We start from the raw sequence: 10,988 nt of genomic DNA on the forward strand, positions 1-10,988 counted from the left end.
GAAAAAGTCATTTATGTTGTTACAGATATCTGTTCAAAGTGTTGTCAGTGTTCACAAAAATCAGACTATCATCCTAAGTGGGGTGATGGGCAGTTAATGCATAAGAAAAAGCACAGTATTTCTGGCAATTCCTGAGGTGTGACCTTAAGCAAAGCCCCTGCTCCACAACTTTTTTTTTTTTTTAGGACTTCACATTCCGCCTTTGTAAAAGAGTTTGCAGTCCTTTTAAACAAGGGGACTTCAGCCTCAATCTCCTGGAACACAAGGCTGTTTCCAGTGGCTGGAGTCGAATAGGCAGCTGAATTTCTTGTTAGTTGTGACGTGTGGCTATGGGAAGTAGTTCCTAATTCTGAAAGGAGGATCAGGCAGAGATGTTTAGTCGCTGATGTCAGACCGCTGCCAGAAGTTGAATGGCATGGTGGCATTGTGTGCCTGGAGCACAGAAAGACAAGCGCCATCATGTCAGAATCCCCAGCAATCATCCTAACGTGTCAATGTCTCCTGTCACACATTTTCTCCCCTGTAACATTTCCACGGGTACAAGTAAAGGCCATTCCCTCTTGGACTGTCAACAGTGAAAATCTAAAACACCTGCTCAACAATCCTTTGGATTTCTGTGTGCTTTTTGTGATCAAATCTTTAAGGTCACTTTCAATACCCAAAGTAATAGAGGGGGAAAAAATTGAAATCGAAAGGGGCCTCACTAATTCGCTAATTCAAGTTTCACCTGAGGCAGGAGTCTCAACTGAAATGTCCCTCAAGGTCAGCCTGTGACTTCTTCCAGAGCAGGGACTCGTGGCCCCACAGGGCAACACATCTCACGTTTAGATCACCTGAGCTGTATGTTTAACTGGAATCTGATTGAACAGTCTACAGAGTCTAATACTGTGATGTAGACAGACCGAGTGATGAGCTTTCTTTACAGCAGTTGTACCACGCTCTTTGGGAAACACTTTGTGGAAGAATGTTAGAGCAGATTTGCCAGGATAAATCCATAGGTTCACAAATAGAGTGCCCGAGAATACATTTTTTTCTTACAAAAACAATAAGGAACAACTTTGTGAAGGGAGATTGAGCATCTCAGAAGATTCCTAGGATTTCTATTTCATCTCAGCTGTGTTAGACAGTGGGAACTGCCCTTCTTGAATTAAGGCACCTACTACAATGGGGCTGATGTGGCCCCAGGAGTTAGAGGCCAAGTGGCAGAACTTAATCGATACCCCCCAAAAGTGGGACATTCGGAGTTGATTGCAGCCTTCAGGGGTCTGGGAGGAAATCTATTTAAAATCACCACGTGGCTCTCTTCCTCTTCACTGGAATGGCAAAGTGCCTGAACCGACCTGAATGCAGAAGAGTTGGGGCCTGTTATCTCCTTGCTCCACTCTATTGGTCATCCTCATGTCTCCTCCCTCCCCTTAACTCATCCCCAGCAGACAATCCCCTAGCATAAACCCGGACTTCCTTCCAGCAAGGAGGAGAAGCAAGGCTTCCCCAGACCTGGACAGAGGTGCCCTCAGACTATATGTAGGGAGACGGTGCATGGCACAAGATGGCGCAAATGGGAGCCACCAGTCCCCGTCTGCAGCTACTAACGGTGCGGTCAGTGTGACTTGTGCAGGGGACCAGTGCAGAGCAAGGGGGTGGGCAGGGAGGGCCTCCTTGGGGACAGCAGTCAACCGGCTTGCCTCCTTTCTTGCCTTTGTCCTGGGCGGCCCCAGCTTCCACGGCTTTACGCACCGTCTCCTTGTCTCCCAGGAACTGTTCAACCTCGATGGGCTTCAAGTTCTCTCTCTCTCCTTTTTAAAAATCATTTGATTAGAGGCTCATACAACTCTTATCACAATCCATACATACATCAATCGTGTTGAGCACATTTGAACATTGATTGCCCTCATCATTCTCAATACATTTGCTCTCCACTTAAGCCCCTGGGCTTCAGTTCTTGTCCAATTTATAGCTCATGAGGATGCCGGTGGAGAGGTTCCGCTCCAGGATGGCCTCTTAAGAGAGCCTCTCCCGATGATTGACAAGGCCCCGGAGGCTGTTGCCATGGTGTGCAATCAGGACCTATTTCTTTCCTTGATCTGAAGAACGATTTCTTCACTCCAGAAAGGAAGAGCTCTGCCAAGGGTGTCTTTCAGCCTCACCGGAGGACAGCTGTTCTTCAGTGATGTCTGAGTACCTGCCATTCTCGCTGATCTTGCTTCAACAGGGGCGGTCCGGCTCCATGGGTGGTGGTGGGATGTCGTAGGGGGTCCTCCGGTGCTGGGCAGTGGGTTCTGCCTGATTGCGGCCAGTCTGCTCCTGCATTGTGGCGACTTTGGAGGCCTCCGGCTCTCCTTACCCGACGCAACATCTGCGGTGGCATCCAGCACCGCCCGGAGGGTCCAGGTGGCTGTCTTCTGTACTGAGGGGAAGCAGATGTCAATCTGGCAGCCAGCATGTCACAGCGCTTGCCCACTGAGCTGCGCCTCCTTATGCCCCGCGAGGGTCAGGTTGGGGTTGCACCAGCCCCTGATGAGGTTCTCCAGGTTCCAGGCCTTCTTGCCTTGATGGCTCGGCACTAGCTAGTAGGCAGTATTGGCTGCAGGCTCTGGATACAGAGATGGATGGGGTTCTCTAAGATTCTGTAGAGGTGCCTCCCCCGCCCCCAGCCGCTCCTCTGGGCTGTGAATTCTGTATTGATTTTCAAACAGCAGAAAAGCTGTGGGAGGAGAAATGGTGGGCTTCAGAATTCGTAAGATGATGGGGGGTGGGGTTGGGAGAGGACATGTCTGACCTCAGTCTCAGTAATCATCCGCTTTAGACACCTTCCAACTGTGACTGAGATTTTGAGTATTTTTACTTCTTTTATTTTATTCTTCTCAGTAATCCAGTTCTTTGAAAATAATTATGTAACATGTTAGCAATTTTGAAAACATAGATTAAAATGAAAATAACTCATCCATTAAAAAAGTTATGTATGTATTTTTCTCATTTCCATCAAGTGTCCCCACTTCCTCATGAGAGCACCATCGGGCTTATTTATCTGTTTAACACTCACTGAGCACAGTGCCAATCATCCTGGGGAATTGAATTGAAATTCCTCGTGGTTGCCAAGCATGCCTCCGCTGCCTTGCCTGCTTCCTACTGACCTACTGACCAGCATACTGTCTGGTGCGTCAACTGTTAGACTTGTTGCTGAGCTGCTGAGTCCAAAACAGGCATCAGTTTCCCCTATCAGCTCTGGCTGTTGAAATACAGAACACATGCTATATCGCTCTCTTTACTCTTCTCACCATTAAAAAATGAAATCAGGATATTTCCACATAGCGCTAGCTAGCCTAAGCTGGAGGAAGTGCATGCTGGCTTTGTTTGAAGTAGGTTGTATTGAACTAACTGTTTAGGTCAAGTTACACTTCACATGGTGTTCTTAGATCCAAAGATATATTTGAACAGTGCAAATTACATGAACTTGGAATGTCCCCCTTGTATCACTTCGCCTTTATTAGAAACCAAGTAGCAGGCAATTTCCATTTGTTACCTTAAAAGGGGTCAGAGCTAAGAGTTACTGACAATAAATAAGAAGCCCTGATAGCGTGGTGGGTTTGGTGTTTGTGACCCACAAGGTCAGCTATTGGAGCCAGCCAGCCATTCTGCATCAGAAAGATGAAACTTGGTGCTCCCGTAAAGATTGACAGCCTCAGAAACCCAAAAGAGATCTTCCGTTATGCCCTACGGGGCTGCTATGAGTTGTAACTGACTGATTTTGGTACAGTAGAGATTCAGATGTTCTGAAGTTCAAAATGGGTCTGTCAGATTTCAAATTGCTTTATTAAAATTAAAATGTCCCAGTCTTGTTATAAGATGGTACAACGTCTCCCTCTCTGCACAGAAATATTTAATGGAAAAGTTGAAATTTTTCATATAAAGAAGCTTGGAGTCAACCTTACATCTGAAACATTTAACATGAATAATCCACTTGAAATCTAAATATTAAAATAGGTCTGAAATGTTTAGTGCATTATTTGAAGAAGAAACATTTATGTCTTCAAAATTTTATGAAAATTGCTATAAAATCTTTCAACCTTTTCTTCTGCTTTGTACTCATGGTTATTCATGTAATAACAATGATAAAAATTTTATGATTCAATTTTTTTCAATTTTGGCAAAATATATAGAACAAAACATTCTCCAATTCAACGTCTACAGGTACATTTCAGTGCCATTGGTTCTGCTCTTCATGCTTTACAACCAAAGGATCCCTCACTTCGTGCTGCCCATGGCTCATTATTGATATCCCTCTCCAAATTGTTCTACCACCGAATCCCTAGTATTACGATCAGTAGTTCAGTGGGTTACCAAATGTGGATCCATATAGAGCTTCCCTTAAAGCCCCCGAAATAAGCTCACTGACATCGAGTTGTTGCTGACTCATAATGAACCTCTTGTAGGTTTTCACGACTGTAACTGTTTAAGGGAGCTGAAGCCCAGTCTGTCTCCTAAGAAGCTGCTGCTGCTTTCAACTTACCAGTCACGCAGATCACAGCCCAATGTGTAATCACCACCCCACCAGGACTCCTTAGGAAGCCCTTCATAGCTCATTCTTGGCCAAATATTTCTTCGCTTTTAGTCTTATCCTGTAATCTACAGGCCTGAATTCTTCTCATTGTTAGCATTAAGATAATAAAATAATATAATTGAATAGCTTAAAATATAGTGGAACACCGTATCTAATAAACTAAAACTAATGGGGTCTATCCAACACAATTTTCTAAATCAGTGTCCCAAATAGCCCAAGGAACAGGCATGAAAACCGAGACCAAGAAAAAAATACTTAGTTGTAGGACTGTGGAATCATTAGAATTATTATCATCAATGATTCATTTCTGTTGTTTTTAGTTGCTGTTGAGTGGGTTCCAACTCATGGTGTACAACAAAACAGAAATTTGCTTGGTCCAGTGCTAGATTCACAAGTATTGATATTGTGTTAGTCTGGGATGACTAGAGAAACAAATCCAGGGAGACTCATATGGGTATAAGAAAAAGCTTTCTTATACACAAGGGCAATTGAATATTGAAAAAACATCCCAACCCAGTACAGATCAAGTGTCTGAGTCTGATATTAGCCCCTATGTCCGCTACCAATCTTAAAAGTCCTCTTCAGTCTCATGAAACTCATGAAATGATGCCAAATGCAGGAAGACCACATGCCAGTGGGTGGAAAACCTTGTGGATCCAATGGTGCTATAAGCATCTCAGTGCTGGCAGAGGTCTGTACGTGGCTTCTCCAGCTCAGGGCACTAGCGTAGCTCCATGTGTCTTCTCACCTGGAATGTCTCCCAGGGAGTGAGCATGTGTCTTGCCTCCAGCAAACTATTTTTCTCCTTAGCACCTCCAAATGAGGTCAAGTTGCGACCTGATCGACAGACTACAAACTCCACCCCTTCACTCTTAAGTCTCAAATTGACAACAGATTATGTAACTACTACAGATATAAAGTCCAGTTGTTCTAGCCACTGAGTGTCTTGAGTGCCTTTTCACCTAGCAGCTCATCTTTCACTTCTATTGTAAATAATACTCTGTTGTGATACAAGGTTTTCATTGGTTAATTTTGGAGGTAGATCACCAAGCCTTTCTTTCTAGTCTGCCTTAGTCTTCAAGATCGACGGAAACCTCTCCAACATGGGTAACCCTATAGATAGAGTAGAACTGCACTATAGAGTTTTTATGGCTGTGATCTTTACAGTAGTAGACTGCTATATCTTTCTCCTGTGAAGCAGCTGGCAGATTCAAACCACCAACCTTTCACTTCCCATCCCAGCACTTAACTTCTGAACTACAAAGCCTCCATTAGATGACACAACCACCACTACCCACTGTCCTCAAGTCTATTGTGACTCCTAGAGACCATATAGAGACAAGGTAGAACTACTCCCGATGGCTTCTAAGACTGCAAATATTTACAAGAGTAGAAAGACTCATCTTTCTCCCTCAAAGAAGCCAATTGGTTCAAACACTGGCTTGTGGTTGGCATCCAATGGGCAATCTACTTTGGCACCAAAGTTGTTACTTACAGTAATTCCTTTCCTTTCTGCATTCATCCAGAAGGCAGAGCAGGTTGCATCTGTGCCCCCGGACGTGGGGACCTCCTCCAAGTAAAGATCAAGATAGCTTCTAGTCTCTCTGAAGGAGCACAGGTATGCCACCTTTGATACAGGATGACAAACGTGATAAAAGAACAATCGACTTGCCCAAGCAGAGGAAGTCAACTTCCAAAACACTCGGCAGCAGCAAACCAGGCATATGGCAGCAAGTTGGAGAGGTGCCCACATGTCTGATAGATTGCTCCGTCACCACATTTCTCAATATAGTTTTTAACCATCATATCCACCCAAAACCTATCTCACTACCGTTGAGTCAATTCTGACTCACAGAAACCCTACTTAGGGTTTCTGAGACTATAAATCATTCCAACCCCCCCCCCTTTTTAAGCATTTTATTAGGAGCTCTTACATATATAAATTATAATCCATTAGCTCAAGCATACTTGTACAATTGCTGCCATCATCATTTTCAACCCGTTGATATCAGCTCCCCTTTATCCCCTCCCTCCTCCATCCTACAAACCCCTGAATCTTTATTCTATTCTATATTATTATAGCATTTTTGCCATAACTTACACCTTCCAATGTATCCATTCACCTGAAATTCTGAAGCTCATTCCCCTCAAGTGGGGTTATACAGTCATCATTGCTATCAGTTCCCCTTCCCCTTCCCTCTCTCTTCCCATACCATCAGGGAATCATTACTCCTATTACTGTTTCTGGGGGTTCATCTATCTTGGATTTTGTGCACTGTGCATTGAAAGACCTTAATTGTGCCAGTGTACATATACAAGTCCAGCAAGGTTAGTGAAGCAAAACTAAGGCCATAATAGTGGGAGGAGGAAAATTTTAAAGAACTAGAGGATATTTATGTGTTTCATTGGTGCTCTACTGCTCCCTGGATATATCACACCTTCCATCTGGACTTTCTGTGAGGAACTATCCAATTGTCTTACCAGTGGGCTTTGGATCTCCACTTTGCCTAAGCTCCTTCACATCAAAGTGATTGCTTGTTTTTGAACTTTTGTTTCTGTTGTCACTTTTATTTTTAGTTATTTATTTTTAAAATCACTTTATTGAGGTCTCCTAGAGATCTTACGATATTCCATACATCAATTGTATCTAGCATATTTGTGCATTTGTTGCCATCATCTTTTCCAAAACATTTTCTACTTGAGTTCTTGGTATAAGCTCCTCTTTTATCCCCTCCCTCCCCCACCCTCCCACACTTGTAAATCCTTGATCAATTACATATCATTATTATTATTTCGTATCTTACACTGTCCGTTGCCCCCCTTCACCCACATTTCTGTTATTTGTCCTTTTTGGAGGGAAGGGCTATATATCCAACCTTGTGATGGGTTCCCCCTTTCTTCCCATTCCCCCTCCCCAACCACCCTCCTTATCTTCATATCGCTATTCCCACCACTGTTCCTGAGGGGGTTTCTGTCCTAAATTCCATGTGTTGAGAGCTCTTATCTGTACCAATGTGTGTACTCTGGTCTAGCCAGATTTGTAAGGTAGAACTGGGTCATGGTAGTGGCGTGGGGTGGGGATGGGCGTGGCAAGCATTCAGGAACTAGAGGAATGATGTGTGTTTCATCAGTGCTATATGCACCTTGGTTGAATCATCCTTTCCTTATAACTCTTCTGTGGGGGATATCCAATTGCTTAGAGATGGACCTTGGGTCTCCACTCCAAAACCCTTCATTCACATCAATATAGTGGTTTGTTATTCAGCTAGACCAGAGCATGTACACGGGTACAGTTAAGAGCTGGAAACACAGGGAATCCAGGACAGATAAACCCCTTGGGACCAATAATGAGAGTAGCAGTACCAGGAGGGTAAGGAGAAGGTGGGGGGAACAAAGGGGAAACCAACCGCAATGATCTACATATAACCTGTCCCAGAGGGACAGACAACAGAAAAGAGAGTGAAGGGAGATATCGGTCAGTGTAAGCCATGAAAAAAATAACAATTTATAAATTATCAAGGGTTCATGAGGGAGGGAAGGTGGGGGAGGGAGGGAAAAATTAAGAGGAGCTGATACCAAGGGCTCACGTAGAAAGAAAATGTTTTGAAAATGATGATGGAAACATGTACAATTGTGCTTGACACAATGGATAGATGTATGATTGTGATAAGAGCTGTATGAGCCCCTGATAAAATGGTTAACATATATAGTTGTTGTTTTGGATCTTTGATACCTGATACCTGATCCCATCGACACTTCGTGATCACACAGGCTCGTGTGCTTCCTCCCTATGGGCTTATTTGCTGCCCTGCTGGATGGCTGTTTGTTTAACTTCAAGACTTTAAGACCCCAGATTTTATATCTTTTGATAGCTGGGAACTGTCCATTCTCTTCACCACACTTGCTAATGCACCCATTTTGCCTTCAGAGAGCATGTTGGGAAGGTGAGTATCAAAGAGTGCCAGGTTATTCAAACAAAGTGTTCTTGTGGTAAGGGTGACCTTGAGTAGAGGCCCAAAGTCCATCTACTATCTTAATAGTTAGCATATGAATATATGTACATTGGCCTCTATCCATTTCATTATAAATGAGTATATTTACATATATACATGCCTATAGCTATACTATTTTTGAACGTCTGATACTTATTCCTATTGACACCTCATGATCACACAGGCTGGTGTGCTTCTTCCTTGTGGGCTTTGTTGCTTTCCTGCTAGATGGCCGTTTGTTTATCTTCAAGCCATTAAGATTCCAGGCACTATGTCTTTTAATAAATGGGAACCATCAGTTTTCTCCACCATATTGGCTTATAAATCCAATTTTGTCTTCAGTGATTGTGTCGAGAAAGTGAGTTTCATACATTGCCACACTATTCGAACAAACCATTTGTGTACTGAGGTGGGATTTAAGTAGAGGCCCAAAGTTCACCTGCTTCCTTATTGAATTTACATATATATATATACATACATTCATAAATACATCTGTCTTTATATATTTATATATACACACATATATTCATTCCTATATATATAATTTTTACTCCCTTGTTGTTTCCTCCATTTCTTTTTTTCTTTCCACCTGCCCCACTAAGAAAAGAAAGAAACAAAACTGGACATATAAATAGTTCCAGGTCTAACTGCTAAACTTGGGGAATATCCCCAACCAGTTCAGATGAGGTGCCAAGTGCTAACCCCCGAAGCAGAAGTCTACTTTCAGGATTCCTCTGGACTTCGTGGTTTTGTTCTCATTGCTGATCTATTGTACTCCCCTCTTGGGTTGCCCCCATGGGGGTGGTCCGACCTCTCAGAACTCTATCCTCTCTGAGGGTGGAGATGTCACTATAGATTTTACAGGAGCAGACAGCTCCATCTCTCTTCCTCAGAGTGACTGGTGGTTAGCAGCCCAGCAGTCACCGAACAGCAACATCGAGGCCCTTTACCACGTCAACAGATCAGTTCAAAGAATGGCTAAAATTGCCACATCTAGAGTTGTGGTCATGGCATATCTCTTTCTGCCTAGCCACACTCCTGTTTGTCAGATCAGGGGGTGGAGGGCACAATATCTGCCAAGGGCTGAATTGGCTGGAGAGGATAAAACCCTTGTGGCACTTACCTGCTGGTGGCAGACAGGACTAAAGCAGTAACAAATTCCAGAGCAGTAGAAAGTCAATCATGGAGCCTGAGTTTCCAATCTGGAATATAGTCCACCCACCTGAGGACGGAAATGAAAGTCCACTCTCCATCCTGCTGCTTCACCTTTCCATGCACCGGTACCCCGCCTCAAAGCAACTACTTCCTCAGTCCCTCTAGAATAGAAGGGAATTCGGTTTTCATCATGGGAGAGTCTACTTCAAGCTTCATGTAAAGACTAAGTTATAGTACTGCTTTGAGTTTTTCCAAGTTTCAAAATGAATTATGTGCTTTCTTTCCAACAAGTCCTTCCCTACATGTTCCCATAAATTCACTGTTTTTATGGAGTTCCTGGGTAGTACAAAAGTTTAACATGCAAACCAAACCATTAAAGTCCACTCAGTGGCACCATGGAAGGAAGTCCAGGAGCTCTACTTCGGAAAGACTAGCCATTGAACACCCTCTATTGCCCAGTGCTGCTCTGACATGTGTGCGTTTGCCATGAGACAGATTTACCTCCATGGCAAATTATCCCTCCCTGGTTTTTGTTGTTGTTTTTATTGAGCAATAAATAAGATATATCACACAATTCAATAGCTCGATCATATTAAGAAGACTGTGCAATTCTCAGCACAGTCCGTTTTGGAATCTTTTCTACCTGCTTTTACACACTGATGTTGACTCCCAATTTCCCCCTTCCTTCCCTTCTCTGCCCCCACGTTTTTATCAATTCCATCCCTATCTTTGTAATTCCTCTTATCCCAGTTTTCTACATAAAACTCCATGATACTATTAGGTAGCTAGATTTAGGGACTAGTAGGATTGTGTTCCCAGCACCTGCAAAGGCCCTCATGCAGGGGTTGGGCTGAAATCAGGCAGCCTTGGGATACCTATGGGAAAACCCAAACTGAGAATGCACAGACTAGGGACCCCTCAGGCCCAGGCAAAAGCAACACCTTGTGCATACCCACTTTAGGTACATCACACAGGTGGGCTTGAACTCAGTCAATGAGGTCAGCCAATACTTTCAACCATGCCTTCCCCAGCCAGGGGGCGGAATAGAATAAAGGCAGGAAGCAGAGCCCTGCAAGTCCTCTTGGCAACCCCTCTTGGCCTGCTGCCAGTCTTTTTTGGTTCTGCCCTCGCTCAGGGGCATGCTGTAAGGCAGGCCTCTAGCTCAGGGCAGGCACCTGCATACCTCTGGGGCCTCCCCTGGCCTGCTCAGGGCTCTCGTGCACTCGGGCTCTTGGACTGCAGGGGTGCCCACATTCCTCACGTGTAGGTGTTCTTTTCCA

General features: G+C 44.0%; 1 pseudogene; it reads right to left on the reverse strand.

The window, feature by feature from the left end:
* Positions 1-375: 375 nt before the first annotated feature.
* Positions 376-10,215, reverse strand: LOC142449149 (phosphoglycerate mutase 1-like; annotated as a pseudogene).
* Positions 10,216-10,988: the final 773 nt, after the last annotated feature.

This window comes from Tenrec ecaudatus, chromosome 5 (assembly GCF_050624435.1).
Source record: "Tenrec ecaudatus isolate mTenEca1 chromosome 5, mTenEca1.hap1, whole genome shotgun sequence".
In the NCBI taxonomy this organism is placed as follows: domain Eukaryota; kingdom Metazoa; phylum Chordata; class Mammalia; order Afrosoricida; family Tenrecidae; genus Tenrec; species Tenrec ecaudatus.